Raw genomic sequence first — 19,124 nt, 5'->3', positions numbered from 1 at the left:
CGACAGTAGCGTAGCCAGGAATTTTGAAAGGGGGGGTTTTGACGGCCGGTGGGGGGTCTGGGGGGCAGCCCCCAGAAAATTTTGAAAAATTACTTTGAATTTGGTGCATTCTGAGAGCATTTTCAACAAAAATGTGGGTATAAATATTCTTATAAAATGGTGCTGTCTGGTGGCATAGCAAAAGGATAAGATCATGTTTTCTTCGGATTTTTCGGTAATAAACCTAAGTCTCTATGTTTTCTTGTTGCTAATTCCTGGCTGAGATATTTGAATGTTTAGTATTGGCAAAACTCGCTCTTTTAATGCAGTTTCGTTTAAAATTAGGAAAACTTTGTTTAAGAGACATAGATACTGAAAGCTTCATTCTCAATATCGTGATGTCACACGCGTGCCAAGGGGGGGGGGTTGTAACCCCCCCCCCCCCCCTCCCCTTGGCTAAGCCACTATACCACTATACTACGACATATACGATATGCCATAAAATAAAATAGACATTAAAAGAAACAGCCATTTCATCAATTGTGAATGTTTGAAAAATACATTTTGCTTGAATAAAAACTGCTAAGCATGCAAAGTAAACTTGAAATCTGGTTTAAAACCCTGTATGCAGTGTCCATGACCAATTGGATGTTTGTATGTTTGCAAGCATAGACGGCAATTGATTGAAATTATAATGAAGGCTAAAAACTATAAAACAGCCATTCAAGGTTTCAGATTGTTTCAACTGACGTCATTTGGTTCAGCATTGGTTTCAGCTGAGTCAGCACCAACAAATGTTGCTATTAAAATGCATTTACAGTTGTATAACGGAATAAAGGAGTCTGATCGATGCATGATTTTAACCATAATAATAACAAAAAATTACCCCCCCCCCCAGATAAGTTAAGTCCGCCTTGGGACAAATATCAGCTGTTTAGACGTACATCAAACGATTTGATGCGGATACATAGAATTTCAACAATAATTCCTCACAATATTTCGGGGGGGGCCCGGGCCCCCTGGGCCCCCCCCATAAATCCGCGCCTGGATCCTACGGACTAGAAGTTTCATAATTTCAAAAATTATTATGATTTTTCAAGTTTTATATTTGGAAGCTCTGAACTGCAAGCTCTGCAGTTGCGATCTTATAAAAGAAGAACTAACAGGAATGGTGACGTCATAATTTGGCTGAGGTTGCTTTAAAACTGCACAATTCCGAACTGCAAATTTTGCAGTTGCCTCACCTGTCAGGCTAGCTATTGTTGCAAGTACACTTCATCGGTTTCAAGCACAATGTTAGGTGGCTGCGATTGATGCTGTTACATTGTTAGACTAATGTGCTTTGCTTTCTGCACTAAAAGATAAAGCTTTGACTAGGTTATCATTATCGTTCTTACTTAATTAAATTTAAGCTAGGTTCATTGTTTATTTGTGATAATAAGTTAAGGTCAAAAATCTAGGGGTGTAACTGTAAGAACAACGCAACTTCTTAATTGGCTAGATTTTTTATCAGCATTTTGCTGAGCAGGGTCTGCCATATTTACATTAATTCCACATCGCATTGTTATTTTCAGGTTGTGTGTTGATGGTTTATAAGTGCTAGTCTACTTGTGCAGCAAGTTCTAGACTGGTAGAAGGATAGGTTATGACATGGGAGGCTGCAACGTGGTGCTGTCAATGTGAACTTTCATATACGAACAGTTAATAAAGTTCATGAACATTTGGAACCCTTAAAATTCTGCCTTGATGAAATACAGTGTACATCAACCACTGATCATACCATTTCAGAAGCAACAGGTATTTTGCATTAACTTACCAACGAAAAATTGCTCTGTTGGTTGCAGCTGTTTCATCAAATATGCCTCATGTTGAAGTGATTTTCAACCAAATGCAATCTCGAGATATTGATGTGTTGAAAGTACATGAATATATAAGCAATTTCAAAAGTGCAATTTCTGTGATAAGAAACTCAAAAGTACTGTGAGAATTCTTCAAAAACACTTATGGCTGAAGCGAAGGAGGTGTGTGACTGCATATGCGTTGACATAATGGCTAGATATTCCTTCACCAAACAATTAGTAGCTGCAAAATTGTTCAACAAGAGAAGCTTCAATAGCTTTAAGAATAAACTGCCCATACATGAGGTGGCAGTAACTGTTGAAGCATATCCCATCATCATCATAGAAAAAGAAAAGTTTGAAACTGAACTTGCAGTATTCTGCAGCAGGTCGGACATGCATGAATATTCCGCGTTATTTGAAGTGTTGACATTTATTCAGAAAAGTAATTTAAATGATGCTCTCAGTGAAATTTCCAAACTGGTAAAATTCCCCCTGACCATTCCTATGACCACAGCAGAGCCTGAACGCTGCTTTTCAACATTAAACAGAATCAAAACTTTTCTGAGGAGTACCATCAATCAAGAAAGGCTCTAATCACTAAATGCTCTTGCCGTCATTTCAACGGAGGAAAATGTTTTCATCTCCCAGACATTAACGACAAAGTCATTTACCTTTTTGCTCAAAAGAAAACAAGAAGAATGGATTTGTCTATAAATAAGCTTGGTTCCAGTTGATATGAAGCAGTTGATTTGTAAGTAACTTATGTTTTGTAGTTTATCCCACTGTTTACCTAAGTTGTATCCACCCTAGTAGTAGTTATAGCGCATGTGCAGCATCCACTGTAGGAACTTTGTGTCTTTTGTTTATTTGTTATTCATAGTGATGAAATAACCCATCATAATAAAATTTGTCAGACAATCCACAAGAAATCTTGTATTTCAGCAAAAGAAAAACTTTGCTGGATCATCCATGGCCTTGACTGAGTAACTCACTACTTAGCGGAGAGTTCAACTCGTCAATGATGCAAAACACCAATTTGGGAAAAGAGATGTCTGGACAATCAATGGCAACAGTTTTGTATTTATTTATTCACAGACACACATAATCAAATCTTCAGAAGACATCCTAAAGTTAAGTATGTACTGATTAATTAATCTTTTAATGTTTCGGGTTAGGCCTATTAATAGCCTATCTAATTTGTTAAAACTGGTAACTATTTACAAAACAGTGCTTATAAATGATACTGCAAATAATTTTAACCAATGTATATTGTATAGGCTATGTTGTCACTCTCATGTTGGACATTTCCTTGTTACTTGTAAATTAGGAGAAAAAGTCTGCTTTGAATTCATCGTATTTTTTGCCCCAACAATGATAGTTGTAGCAAGATCCCGATATCAATTGAGCAATTGTGTTCAAACTGGAAAATGGTGTTTTCGTGTTTAAATTTTACAACAATTTATTACCAGATTGCTTCTCCAACCGTTTTAAATATGTCAAAGAGGTTCACAGCCTGTGTACAAGAAACCATGATAATGATTCTCTAAACATTCCATACTTCTCAAAAACGCTTGTAACTCAGCATTCAATAGAATTCACAGGTGCAAAAACATAGAGCGAATTTCCTTCTTCAATTAGAAAGAGTGATACAAAGTCACTTTTTGTCCACAAACTAAAGCAATGTTCATTTAAGCAAACAAAACGGATCGGATACACAATAGAAAGACAACGTAGAAAGGCTGTTTTTGCATTCTTATGAAGATTCCAATTGCAATCCGAAATACTTTACAAAAGATTAGACCTACCTAACAATAATGTTGACTGCTTGTGCTGTACTTTTATGTTTGTAGATATTAACAGCAAACGCAACACTCCATAACTAACACGACACCAAAGGAGATGAGAGCTTCATCAACACCATCAGGACATCATCATCGACCAGCTCATCCATTCCATCACCCACCAGGACAAGAAACAATAACTTAAACTGGATCTCAAACCTCAATCGTTGTAGGCTACTGTGTGGTGTGCAGTTTGACCATAGGAATAGCTCAACATCTGCTCTCCTGGGCCATATCGAAACATGCTATTGCCTGAGGATGGGTTTCTTTTATGTCCGGTTTTCTTTTTCCATCTTATTATTATTATGATTACTGCTGAGTGCTCATCCACATCAATATTGGAACTGACAAATTCAATCCACAACACTTTTCATTAGGATATCATTCATTACTACATTTGTGCTTGTTTATGTTTTATTGTTTACTGTTTGTTTTTTAGGTTTTGTGGCCGTGCTAACTAGACATAGCCTACTACATGATTTTCTATTCAGGCACGTTTTAAACATTTCAAGGTTTTGCCACCTTTTCCCATTCATTAAGGTGCTGGTAGGCCTATAGGCTATCGACAATTGTAGTTAGTAGTATCTTTTTGGTGTCGGATGCGTTAATGACAAAAAATAAAATGATTTACTGATATTCATGTTATGAGCAAAATGTTCTCATCTATTACTTCAGATTTCCTATTTTGCACCAACCTTTAAGAAAAAGCAATTTTTTTATTTCAAAGTTCTAAAAGTCCACATTTTTAACTGCTCAAAATCTTTATTTTTTGTCCTGAAAACACCAGGAATGGCATTTTAGAGCATATAAAAGTGCAAAATTTTCTGGGGGGCATGCCCCCAGACCCCCCTAGGAGGCTCGCGCCTTCGGCGCTCGTCTGTTCCTGTTGCATTGTGATGTCATACTTGCCATCTCAATTTGCAGCATCCCCACCACCAAAGGCCACGAGCCGCCACTGGTGACTAGAATTACTCGTAACGCTTGTGAGTAGTCTAAGTCCTCACCAAACCGCATGTCTTGCCTATAAATGCCAATTGACGCAAACGCTTCTGTCAGAAACAATCAGTGAGGCTCCAGGTAAGCAACTATCAAACTTGCTTTCCCAGATTCAAAAATGTCAAAAAACGCCTTCGTTTCATCCAATCCTCAATCATTTTGCAAAACGTCACCAGCTGCTTAGCCAATCAGATGTGTTATGGTAGGTTAGTTGTGCTTTTCCAGTGACGTCAATGCTTACATTCGCTAGAGCGACTAGACTAACTCGTCAGAATACTCTCGTCACGGTACACGCACAGCATCATAATGCCAACAAGCTTGTTGCTGTTTTTTGATGTCTCCTCGCCATGTACTTTAGCCTACTGTACTAGCTTTCATGGCCATGCCTTTGCCCTTTTTACAGCGTTGATATAACGTTACTTCGCCAATGAATGTTCAGGTGCGGATGCAATATTTAGTTTGTTAAGCTTCTATACGCAGGAGGCAAACTTATCCAGCTTTTTGTACTAATTGCTTGTGGTTGTAATGTTTAGGCCTAAGTGTTAGTTTTTGTAGTGTAGGCTTAACTGAATATCTGAGAATGAACATTCATGACGAATTAAACATTTTTACAAATATTATTCCATGTCTAACACAGGATTTTGGTCCTGCAACGTTAAAATTAAGATTGTTCATGACTTCTAAACATTAAATGGATGTATGATCACGACATAGGCGAAGCACAATTTGACAGATTTTTATTTTTGATTTGTTTTGGAAATGCTCTCAGAGCGCACCAAATTGGAAGTGTTTTTCAAAAATTTCTGGGGGAGGCCTCCCGCTGGAAGTGTTGCCTTCGCCCGACGGTTACGCCCTTCGTGCCTACTACCTTGCTGCAGCATTGTTACGGCCAATCTCTGTACAAATCAAACGTCATATAAAACCGTTCAAGTCTACTGAATATTACGTCATGGAAGTTGCTAGAAAATGTGCCAAAATTGCACCATCGTTCATAGACTTGTGTCAAACTTGTTTGGACTTGTTTGGGCCTGTTTAAACAGGAAATATTACATCAGCTTTAAACACCTGTTGGAATGACTTCATAATTGTCTTTCATTTATTGCGTCACAGTTACTTTCTACGTGGATTTGAGATATTGATATCTATTCTGGTCATTCGTAAAATGATTGTTTGAAAGTTGGCCGCACATTTAACTGTTGGCTTAGTGCTTGCTAGCTGGACAAAAGTTCCGTCTTTTATCCAAGTAATTTGTATTGTAGTGACAGTTTTTAGGTGTACGGCGTTGCACCAGTCATTTCGATAGCCTCGGGCTAATTTTACTGGAATACACTTTTGAATAGACGTTTCGAAAGTGTGTTTATTTTTGGGTCATTGCATGCAGACGAACGGATTTGGGAATCTTACGTTACAATTTTCCCACGAAGAGATTATGGTTTACCGCTGTGACCATAAAAAATAAAAGACGAAGTTAGTTAGTTGGTAGGCCAAGAAGCACTTAGAAGCAAAGAAATAATAAAAGAAGATCTTGTTGGTTGGTAGTCTAAAGAAGCAAAGAAAATTAAAGACATTTCTTCTCAGTTTGGTACAGAAAAAAAATAACTTTGACATTCATTGGCAAGAAAGAAGATTAAAGGCAATCCATCTGTGCTTGAAGATTCAAGTGGAAGAATCCAAGCAAGTTTTGTGGACGTTTGGACTTCACATACTCGTACAGCTACGGTATCGTGCATTTAAATTCTTTTTTGTATTTTTACGGTCTTTGCAGTTAAGTTTTTTATAACTACTGTAATTTTGTGTGTTTGTGTAACTTAATTTTTTAATTGTTAAATTTAGCCCTAACATTTAATATGTCTACACTCGGTGGTGACAGGGACTCGACCGCCGTCGACTCGACTGAGTTTAAGCCTGATGATGTTCTTTGCGGTCGGGCAGGCCATTCTGGGGAGGGACCCATTAACGATGAGGCTAAGTCAGTTCGAGAGGCCCGGCATCTTAGACGGGATATTTTGACTCAAATTGGGAAACTTTCTGTAGCCCTAGGTTCTTTGAGTGATAAGCAGGAACTGTTAATTTTTAGATCTAAGTTATCTACTTTAGAAGAGGAATTACGGCATTTCCATGCTCTTTTGAGTAAAATTGTTAACTCTGCAATCTTGGCAGAACTTCGTGATAGGGTAGATCCCGAATTTAACTCGTTAAAAAATAACTTCGAACAAAAAGAAAGTGAGTTCTCAGATAGGTTGGATGCTGACATACATCCTGAGGATAGCGCCTCAAATGTAAGAACTAGGATGTCTGAGAGCTCGTCACGGATAGTTGCACAAATTAACCTACAGTTAAGACGAGAGGAGCTCCAGATCCAAGCTGAGGCCGAAGCAAGAGCTGCTGAGGCCATCGCAAGAGCTGAAGCCATACGAGCTGAGGCTGCCGCGAGAGCTGAGGCCGACGCGAGAGCTGCTAAAGCCATACGAGCTGAGGCTGCCGCGAGAGCTGAGGCCGACGCGAGAGCTGCTGAGGCCGCACGAGCAGAGGCTGCCGCGAGAGCTGAGGCCGAAGCGAGAGCTGCTGAGTTCGCACTCAAAGACGCTCAGTTGAGGGCCGAACAACGTAAAGAGGTAGTTTTAGCTGAATATCGTTCTGAGTTGGGCTCCCGGCGTAGTTCTAGGAAGGGCTCTTCTAGGCATTCCAGAAGTGAACATCAATCACAGTTTAATTTACCTAACCTTTTCCAGACGCCTGTTCAATCCGTAAGTGGACCTGTACAATCCACATGTTTTCCAGCTGTTTCAGGAGGTCTCGGGGCCGCGGCTAAGGGTCTTCCGAAGGCTGTAGAGCCAAGGCCTGCAAATTACAACCGAACTCCTCCCCCAGAGCGTACAGGTCACGGGGCCGCCATTAGCAGTAATGCTTTGCCCCCTTCACAGTTTTCAGCGCCGCTAGTTTTTGATCGCCCAGCTACACGTAATTTGGGTGGTTGTGAGAGGCGTATCGCGTCTCCTGATTTTAACGTGTGTGAGGATCGTGATCGGGCTGTGCATGTGACTGAGCCCACTCAGCCCCTTAAGGGATATAGCTTGTCTTCTCCCGCTAAATCGAGTTCTCAACAGCAGGATTGCTTTTTTGAATACCAAAATAGTAGGACGTTCTTCGATAAGGCGGCCTTGATTGGTTACGATGGTAATAATATGCCATTTGTCTTCTTTAAAAATCGTGTTATGGCCTTGATGGCAGCTTCGCCCTTTAAGGGAACTCGTTTGACTTTGTTGCAAGCAGCTTGTGTTAGAACAGCTGCACAAACGATTGCTAATTTGGTTTCTGACACTCCTGGCTTGTCAGAGGAAGACAGGATAGAAATGTCGTTAGCTCGCTTGTCCCAACGTTTTGGAGTTCGTGGAGGTCTTTTCGCAGAACCAGAAATTAGAAAGTATCGCTATGGTAGCAAATTGACTTCTATCTCTTCCAGTGATTTGAAAGAGTTTAAAGATGAATTGTCGCAGTGTTTGCTTTACGCGAAAGCTTATGGTCAGCGTGATAAATTAGAAGGACGTTTTGTTTTGGATTTGGCTAAGCGACTCCCGTTTGACGCTAAGCAGCGTTATCTTGACTTTTTAGGTGATCAGTATGGTAGCACTGAGGAACCTACTTTTCAGAGTTTGTTTGATTTTGTAGTACGGGAGGAAACGCGCAAGTCGACTGATTTTAGCATTATGCTAATGGGCGATTCTGGTGAGTCGCAGCATTTTAAAAAGTTTGGCAAAGGAAAATTGCCTTCATGTCCGGTTAGGCAGACGTCGGTAAAACCCCATGATAATGTGATTTCAGGGAGTTCGCAGTACTCGACTGCTGTTGGCGCACCGCGCGGTGGTGTGGCCAGACATAGTGACATACCGGCGTGTTTTTGTTGTTCGTCACGTGGTCAAGTTGAATATCATTTTTTGTCTAATTGTAAAGAATTTTTGCGCTTGACACCTAAAGATCGGAGAGATGTCATTGTGAAAGCTGGCAAATGCTTGAATTGTTTGCGCCAGCATATGGTTAGAGACTGTAATCATGCAAACAACTGTCGTAAGTGTGGACCTACCAACGATAGGAAACACTATTTTCTTCTGCATGATTTTTATGTGACGTCACGTGATTCTCTGGATTTGGTCGGTAAAGATGATGCTGGTGCCAGAGTTCCTGTGCGTAATGTTAAGATTGGAAATGTTAAAGCAGCCTTTAACCGCGTTACTGCTGCTCGTGTTTTGAATCCAATGACTGGCAAATCGAAGTTGGTGTATTGTCAGCATGATCCTGGTTCGCAGTTGACCTTTGTTTCGAGTGACTTGGTGTGCGAACTTGGTCTTAAACCGTATGATAAAGCGTCGTTTAAAATGGATACTCTGGCTGGTCAGAAACCTACTTGTGCTGACCTTGTTAAACTCAACATCCAGTCGTTAGAGACTGATGAACTGTTTTGTGATATAACCTCGGTGGTTAACCCAGCTTGGGCTGACGATGTTAAGACTTTACCACATAAGCAGGATTTAAGTAGTTTCCGTCATTTTCATGACGTGAATATGTTTCATTTGAATGATTGTAGTACTGTAGATGTACTGATTGGCAATGACAACGCTTATTTGATGTGGGCAAAAGAAGAACGTGTTGGTGAAAATCGCAGTGAACCGCATGCTTTACTCACTCCTCTCGGTTGGTTGGCTTGTGGTGGTAAGTCACCCTTAGTTGAAAGCGTTGCTAAAGTGTGCAGAGTGCAGACGTCTTCAGAGTCGGATGTCATCTCTGGCTTTCAGCGTAAAATTGAGTCTCGCGATATGGAAATAGCAGACCTGAATAAAGTCATTCAGGATTTGACTTTGCAAAATGAAACCTGTGAATTGTCTCGCAATGATATTTTGGCTAGAGAACTTGTCGAACCGAATATTGAGTTGAAAGATGGTCGATTTGAGATACCTGTTCCGTTGAAGGAAGATATTGATCTACCTAACAATTTTGTGTTGGCGTCAGATAGAGCTGCTGCTTTAAGAAAGAAGGCTTTAAAACAACCTGAACTTCGTGATTTCCTTACTGACACCATGAAAGATCTTAAATCTAATGGCTATATTGAGCGTGCTGGTGAAGCAGGAAATGTCAAGGGATTTGAATGGTATTTACCATACTTTGTGACGTCACAATTAAAAAAGCGCATTGTTTACGATGGCAAGTCTGAATTTCGAGGAACTTGTGTTAATGATGTAATGTTTTCGGGTCCTGACTTGTTAAACCCTCTGGTAGATGTCTTGGCTAGATTTCGGCTTGGTAGATTTGGTCTCATGGCTGATGTGACTAAATGCTTCTTTCAAATAAAGTTACCTGAGTCGCAAAGGGATTTGTTTCGCATATTGTGGTTTGAAGATGATGACCTTGAAAGTGGAAAGATTGTACCATTTCGTTTTTGTGTACACCCTTGGGGAATAAAGAGTAGCCCGTATATCGCTTGCTTGGCTATAAAGAAAATGATCGAGCAGAATCCCAGCAGTGCTGGTGAATTGACTCTCTGCAATATTGCAAATAATATGTACATGGATGATTTTATATTTTCGGCTGATAGCTTAGAGGAAGCTCAGCAAATCACTCATGAATCAATTGCTTTGTTTGATAGCCGTGGGTTTAAACTTGTTAAGTGGAGTGCTAACAAGGAGTCTATGATTGTCTTGTCAAATTTGGATAATGAGATGCTTTCACCTTTGATTCGTGACATTGACTTTCAGACTGAAAATATGACTTTGCCATCAGCGAAGACATTGGGTTGTGTGTGGCAAACCGAGTCTGACGAGATGCGTATCGCATGTTCCTTAAAGCCCTTAGCTAAACACACGCGCCGAAGTATGCTCAGTCAGCTTGGACAAAATTTTGATCCGCTAGGCTTTGGAGCGCCATTTTTTCTAAAAGCACGCCTTATACTTCAGCAATTGGCGATAGACAAGTTTGATTGGGACACCGAGGTCCCTGATAGCTTTGTTAAAGAGTGGGAGTCGTGGCTTCGCTCTTTGGACCTGCTTAAGGATTTTTCGTTACCGAGATGGTATTTTACAAACTCTGGTGTGTGCAGTCCTGATGATATTGTTTCATATCAATTGCATGGGTTTAGTGATGCTTCGAATCAAGCTTTCTCTTCTGTTGTTTACTTACGTAGACTGGTTAACGGAGTTCCGAGTGTGTCTTTCGTTCTGGGTAAATCTACCATTGTTGTAAAAAATCAGTTTTCTTGGCCGATAGCTAGGAAAGAGCTTGTTGCCGCTTTAAATACAGCAAGACTCGTGAAGCAGGCCTACGAGGCATTGAAGATGCCCGACTGCAGTAAGTATTTTTGGTGTGATTCTCGGACTGTGTTGCAGTGGGTTAAGAACCCTGATTTACGTTTGAATAAGTTTATTACGCGTCGAGTTGAGCATATTTTATTGTTGTCTGGAGCCCAGGATTGGCGTTTTTGCCCTACCGATATGAACCCAGCTGATGTTGGCACAAGGCCAAATCTTATTACAAAGAAAGAGTGTCGTGTAATTTACGTTGTATGCTACAGTAGAAACTCCTGCCGCGTTCCACGCATAATGCCTTTGGCCAACGCAACTGTTCAGTTGGCGCTCCCACTCTGTTTACTTGCTTGTTATGTTGAGGTGCGGTTCAGGTTGATAATCTTATTGTCTGAAGTACTAAGCTTAATTCATTTGTTTATATTTATTTAGATGTTCCATTTAGTTTGTTAAAGCTAATATAAGCTTGCGTAATAAAGTATGTATTAGTTCACGACAATTTAACAAACTAATTGAAGATGGATAGCAAGTTTATAAAGCCCAGTTTGTTCAGCGCTGATCCCAACTCTAGTCAAGCTAGTAAAGAGTGGAAACATTGGCATCGAACATTCGCGAATTTTCTTGCAGCATTTCCAGCTGAACCAGAGATCAGTGATGACGATAAACTGCGATGTTTGATCGCCCACGTTGATAAGGATGTTTACGATTACATCAGTGAATGTAATACTTATGAGCTTGCAATAAGAACTTTAGAAAGATTATACGTGAAACCAAATAATCTCATATTTGCCAGACATTTTCTAATGACGTGCAAACAACAGACAGAACAGTCATTAGATGATTATGTATTAAACTTGAAGCGGCTATCTCGAGATTGCAATTATAAAGCCGTAACCGCGGAAGTTTGCCGCAATGAAGCGATTCGTGACGCTTTTATATCAGGGATATTGTCTGCATCAATACGTCAAAGACTCTTGGAAAATATTAGAGAAGAGACCATAACCCTCGATGCTATTTTTAATCAAGCTCGCTCATTAGATATTGCTCAGAAAAATTCTGATGCCTTTCTAGTTTCAAATCAACAGCAAACCTACTGCCAAGGAAACACATCAACATTTACCAACACGATACAGTGTTCTCAGAGAGAATCGGCTGAACAAGAGATTTCTTTGCGTGAAAGACTTCCGTTAAATGAAAGTTGTGCTGCAGCTGACTTGAAGAAAAAATGCTCCCACTGTGGCTGTCCTGACAATCATGGAAGAGAAAGATGCCCTGCGAAGAACAGTAAGTGCTATAAGTGTGGTTATCTTGGTCATTATGCAAGAGAGTGTCGTTCTCGTAGAAAACGAATTTCACAAAATCCGTCTAGTGCTTCTTTATTCTCCTTACATTCTGCTCCAAATAAAGTTAACTACACTGTGTGTATTAACGGTGTTACTGCAAGAGCACTTGTGGACACGGGTTCTACCCTAAGTCATGTGAGCAAACATTTTGCTTTAAAGAATGCAATTCCTATCGAACCGGAGTTTAATGAAATTGGTTTGGCCGTGAATAAAAAAACTTCACAAAGCGATGGATTTTCTACTGTTAAAGTTTACTTTCAAAGACGTGAATACGATAAAGTGAAACTTATCGTGCTTGATAATTTGTTAACGGACGTTATTCTGGGGCAGGACTTCTTGGCTCAGCATAAGCACGTAAAAATTAACTTTGGCGGTAGCGAAGCTCCTTTGTATCTGGGGGCACTAAAATGCGTGAAAACGGATATTTGTCCAAGATTGTTTCAACATTTATCGCCCAACTGTAAGCCTATTGTGACTAAGTCCAGAAAACAGTCTGCTGCTAACGAAAGGTTTATAACTGAAACTATACAAAAAGATCTTCAGCAAGGTGTAATTGAGCCAAGCACTGCACCATGGCGAGCTCAAGTCCTTGTGGTATCTGGAGAAAATCACAGGAAAAGAATGTGCATTGATTACAGTCAAACTATCAATAAGTTTACGTTGTTAGACGGATATCCATTGCCTAACATGCAAAATTTGGTCAACAAGATTGCTCACTATTCATTTTTTAGCACATTGGATCTGAAAAGTGCATACCATCAAGTTGAAATTCCTGTGGAAGATCGGCCTTATACAGCTTTTGAAGCCAATGGTAGATTGTATCAAAGCAAAAGACTATCGTTTGGATTAACAAATGCTGTACCTTGGTTTCAAAGAATTGTTGACAATATCATCGAGAGCAATGATTGTAAAGGCACATTTGCTTATTTGGACAATATTACCGTGTGCGGTAAGACAAAGGAAGAACATGATGAAAACCTTCAGCATTTCTTAACAGTTGCAAACAAGTGCAATCTCACTTTCAATAATGACAAGTGCACCTACTCCACGGACAAGATCAACTTACTGGGGTATGAAATAAGTAATGGCAGTTTAAGCCCTGATCGCGAAAGAGTGAAGTCGTTATTAGAAATGCCGGTTCCAACCTCAGCCAAAGAGCTACGACGAATTATTGGTCTTATGGCATATTATGCTCGATGGATACCGCAATATTCGGACAAAATAAAACCGCTTGTTGATAGTAATAGGTTTCCCCTGAGTGATCAAGCTATCTCGTGTTTTAACGAACTTCGGCAAGTCTTGGCAGAAGCCACTTTGAAGGTAATAGATGAAAACTTGCCCTTTTCAGTCGAAACTGATGCCTCGGATATTGCGTTGTCCGCAATATTACATCAGGCGGGAAGGCCTGTGGCGTTTTTTTCTCGGACCCTGAATTCGAACGAAAAGCGATATTCCAGTATCGAAAAAGAAGCTACTGCCATAATAGAAGCGGTTCGAAAGTGGTCTCATTTCCTTTTAGGCAGACATTTTACTTTGATCACTGATCAAAATTCAGTTGCTTTTATGTTCGACCACAGAAGAAGAGGAAAAGTAAAAAACGACAAGATAATGCGTTGGCGAGTCGAATTGGCACAGTATTCGTATGATATCGTGTATCGCGAAGGCAAACTTAACGTGGCATCTGATGCTTTATCTCGTGCGTATTGTGCCAGTACAACTGGGAACACACTGAAAGAAATTCATGAAAATTTGTGTCATCCGGGAGTTGTGAGAATGCAACATTTTGTAAGAACAATGAATTTGCCATACTCGATAGATGATGTGAAAAGATTGGTCACAAATTGCAAAGTTTGTTGTGAAGTGAAGCCAAGGTTTTACAAACCTCCAAAAGCTACATTGATTAAAGCAACGCAACCATTTGAACGATTGAGTATTGACTTTAAAGGACCATTGCCGTCAAATACTAAAAATCATTTCTTTTTAACTGTTGTTGATGAATTTTCGCGTTTCCCCTTTGTTTTTCCTTGTAGTAACACTACTTCTCATACCGTAATTATTTGTTTGAAATCTTTGTTCAACATGTTTGGTATGCCAGCCGTAGTGCATAGTGATAATGCAAAATGCTTTATATCCAAAGATATAAAACAGTTCTTAAGTGAGAGAGGCATATCCACAACACATTCGTCAGTGTATAATCCTCGTGGCAATTCACAGTGTGAACGTTATAATGGTGTTGTTTGGAATGCAATTAAGTTAGCTCTTCGTACTAAAAATTTAGAAATTTCACAATGGGAATTAGTTGTTCCTGAAGTATTGCATTCACTTCGATCGTTATTGTGCACATCCACAAATGAAACGCCTCACGAAAGACTTTTTAATTTTCCACGACGTTCAACTTTTGGGTTATGTGTACCTTCGTGGTTGACTGAAGAAGACAAGGTACTGGTAAAACGTTTTGTACGTAACAAGTACGATCCACTAGTGGACGAGGTTCAACTTGTGAATGCAAATCCAAACTATGCTGTGGTAAAGTTCCCAAATGGAAGGGAAGCAACTGTATCTGCCAGAGACTTGGCAGCGCCAGGACGAGACTTTGCCGACCCCGTCAACCCTGCTGAAGTGGAGAAATCGAATGAAGTGAACTCCAGAATTAGAAATGTTTCTGATGACGTCGAACGTGAAATTACCTGTGAGAGGAGCTCTGCAGACGATGGTGCGGCTATTAACACGCAACCTATTGAACCTAATGTTGAATTGCAAACACAGAAAAACTGGCGTTCTGTTCGTATAAAAAACCCGCCAAAAAGGCTGAACTACAATTGAGCGTTTGTGTATTTATTGTACTGTAATTTTTATGAAGGGGTGAGTGTCGTGTAATTTACGTTGTATGCTACAGTAGAAACTCCTGCCGCGTTCCACGCATAATGCCTTTGGCCAACGCAACTGTTCAGTTGGCGCTCCCACTCTGTTTACTTGCTTGTTATGTTGAGGTGCGGTTCAGGTTGATAATCTTATTGTCTGAAGTACTAAGCTTAATTCATTTGTTTATATTTATTTAGATGTTCCATTTAGTTTGTTAAAGCTAATATAAGCTTGCGTAATAAAGTATGTATTAGTTCACGACAATTGAGAGTTGTGGTTAAATGGTTCTAGTCTTCTCTATCAGTGTGAAGAAATTCCATCTGTAGAAAACCCCACTCCAGTACCTGTCCATAGCCTATATCTTCGTGACGAAGAGGGGTCGCTTGACGTTGGACAGGGTGGCCTTCACAGATTGATCGAGGCCGCACCTTCTTTGTATGTTATGAAAAAGAGAATTGCTTATTTGGTTGCTTTTGTTGAATTTTTGTGCTGTAAAACGAAAAAGCGTAGCTTTATGAAGCCAAAACTGGACGCCTCTTATCTTAATAGAGCCTTAGACTTAACTGTGAAGTTTGTTCAGAAAAGCGTGTATGGCGATGTGTTACATTTAATGACCAAACGATCGCCGGATGCACTTGAGGAAGTGATAAAGCGGGGTAGTGTTGGCGCTTCGCAACGTGAGAAGGAACGCTTGAAAGGATTGCGTTCACTTAAAAAGTACAGACCTTGTGTAGATGATGGTGGTGTAATCCGCATTGAAGGGCGCTTAAGTAATTCTCCCGAGATTTCTCTAGAAGCAAAGCATCCGATTGTTTTGCCTTCGAAGCACCCCTTCACTAGGCTTGTTGTACTGTCGCATCATAATCGAAATGCGCACTGTGGAGTACAGCACACTTTGTTGTCTACGCGACAGAAGTTTTGGATCGCTAATGGTAATGCTTCCGTGAAGAGGTATCTTAATGATTGTGGTGTATGTGCGATTGAGAAAGCTCGGCCTATAAGGCAGCTCATGTCTGATTTACCTTTGTCTCGCACAACTGCCCATAGGAAACCCTTTTTTGATTGCGGCTTGGACTATCTTGAACCATTGACCTTTGTTGAAGGTAGGAGTCACAAAAAAGCTTGGGGACTCTTATTCACATGTATGGCATCTCGCGCTATTCATGTTGAGCTGGTTACGTCATTGTCGCTGAGTGATTTTTTACTTGCCTTTACAAGGTTTACAGATTTACGTGGGCAGGTTAATGCTATCTATTCCGATAATGGAAGTACCTTTCAGGCAGCATCTAAGAAGTTACCCGAGTTGATAGAATCAGCTGAATTTCACAACGCCCTGAGACAGAGAGAGATAAACTGGGAATTTATACCTCCGTATGCTCCGGCGCAAGGTGGCGCCTGGGAGGCAATGGTTAAACAATTTAAAATTGCATTTTTTCACAATTTGGACTCTTCAATACGTAAGCCCAGTTTTATTGAACTGCTTACGTACACAGGTAGTGCCGTTCGGATCGTGAACGAACGCCCTTTGGTACCTTTGAGTGACGACCCTAGGGATTTTACTGTCATCACCCCTGCCTCACTTTTGACCCCATACTTAGACCCATACTGTGCTGTTGGGCAACCACATGATCGTGACCAATTAAGAAGGGATTATCGGTTCAATTTGTCACTTTCTCAGCAGTTTTGGAGTAAATGGATCGATTTTTACTTGCCAGGTCTTCAGGGCCGGAAAAAATGGCTAAAAATGGCCGAGAATTTGGAGCCTGGTCAACTTGTAGTGGTAGGTTCTCTCCAAGACATTGGTAAACGTGGGAAGTATCAACTTGGGAGGGTGCATGAGGTAGTTCCACAAATTAGGAAAGGGAAGCCTGTGGTTCGTAGAGCCAAAGTTGCCGTCTGCAACTATGATGAGAGTACGGGGAAAGTAAAAGTAGACTACGTGTTGAGGGATATTTCGTGCCTCGCCCCCGTAAAGAACACCTAAGTGTTAGGGTTTGAGCTTGGTTTTGTCTGCGGTGGCCGACCCTTGTCTGAGCCCGGAACAGTCGGTTATTAGCGCAACCATTGTATATAGCGTCATTTTAGCGTGTACCTATGGTACCAATTTCATGTATCGTGTATTATTTCGTATTGCTGTTCATTCTTTGCATGCCCTTTGTATTTGCGTATTAACTTAAACGTGAGTGATTCAAAAAATTTGTGTATCGTGTGTTTTATTCATTGGCTCACGATTGTCCTTCAATTCTTTTTTAGTTATGCCATGTTAGACTGTCATAACTAGGGGCCGCTATGTTACGGCCAATCTCTGTACAAATCAAACGTCATATAAAACCGTTCAAGTCTACTGAATATTACGTCATGGAAGTTGCTAGAAAATGTGCCAAAATTGCACCATCGTTCATAGACTTGTGTCAAACTTGTTTGGACTTGTTTGGGCCTGTTTAAACAGGAAATATTACATCAGCTTTAAACACCTGTTGGAATGACTTCATAATTGTCTTTCATTTATTGCGTCACAGTTACTTTCTACGTGGATTTGAGATATTGATATCTATTCTGGTCATTCGTAAAATGATTGTTTGAAAGTTGGCCGCACATTTAACTGTTGGCTTAGTGCTTGCTAGCTGGACAAAAGTTCCGTCTTTTATCCAAGTAATTTGTATTGTAGTGACAGTTTTTAGGTGTACGGCGTTGCACCAGTCATTTCGATAGCCTCGGGCTAATTTTACTGGAATACACTTTTGAATAGACGTTTCGAAAGTGTGTTTATTTTTGGGTCATTGCATGCAGACGAACGGATTTGGGAATCTTACGTTACAATTTTCCCACGAAGAGATTATGGTTTACCGCTGTGACCAAGCATATTTCCAAGTTGCTTTCCCAACGGTTTAAGCCACCGAACGTCACTGTTATACAGTAGGCCTACTAATAGCAGTAGACTGACATTGCAAGGATGTTTAAGTAGGCTGTATGACATTTTCCTTCATGTAAATTACTTGGACTATTTAAACCTAAACTTATAACAAATCATAAATTTCTTTTCATGTAGGCAAGTTTAATTTTTGGTGTAATTACAGTATTTCTAAGATTAGAAAAGTGTCGGCTAATTGAATTGGCGGTGATTTGTCCTACCGGAAATTTTCCTGGTGAACCGCTTGATAATGACGAATGTCACTGTCGTGAACAAGAAAACACGTTTCTTAGATAGGAGAGTATTTTTATAATAATTAGGGGGGTTGTGAGGATTTGTAAAGCCATTGGAAGACGGCAATTCACTCAACGAAACAAGAGTTACCGTAACAACAACTTGGTTTTGAATCTTTATCCTCGGACTGACAAAGCCTTGATAGGTTATTCCTGGTGGTTTCGCATACTTGTAGAGGCTCTTGACGCAGGGCCGGTTACCGAGATTGACAGAATGATGTTTTCCGATTGTTGAAGTGTTTTTGCCGGGGAATTATTCCATTCACTAGGTGCCGCTAAATGGAGAGCAGTCCTGAAATGCGTTGCTCAAGCGTACTCCCCCAGAGTCGAACCAGCGCCGCATGATCATGAGCCAGGCGCGTAACCACTGAGCTAACTTCATTGTCTTGACGCGTAGCCGTACACCGTTGCAGAATCTAGACGGAAGTTCGATTCCCGCTCAAGACACATGGATAATGGATATGCACCAGTAATGATCTCAAACAGGGGTGAAACTCGCGTGTGGCGTCTTCCACTGTCGTTCGATCGGGCTCTTAATGAAAGTATTTTCTATTAAATTATGCAAACTTAACCTTCAAATTGGCTTGATCACAGTGGGGTCACTTTTATGTCTAACTTTTCGCGCTGGTTCGTTTTCCTAACCCGCCCCTGTGTGAAAACTACCTGTTAAGATATGAATGCATTGCAGAAGCAACCTCAGCAAAAAATTTTGGGAAAAAATACAAATGGTAATACAGAACCAGGGATAGAACAGACAAACAGTTCCAC

The sequence above is a fragment of the Aplidium turbinatum genome, chromosome 5 (assembly GCF_918807975.1).
Source record: "Aplidium turbinatum chromosome 5, kaAplTurb1.1, whole genome shotgun sequence".
Taxonomy (NCBI): domain Eukaryota; kingdom Metazoa; phylum Chordata; class Ascidiacea; order Aplousobranchia; family Polyclinidae; genus Aplidium; species Aplidium turbinatum.
Note: the sequence above shows the minus strand (reverse complement) of the source record.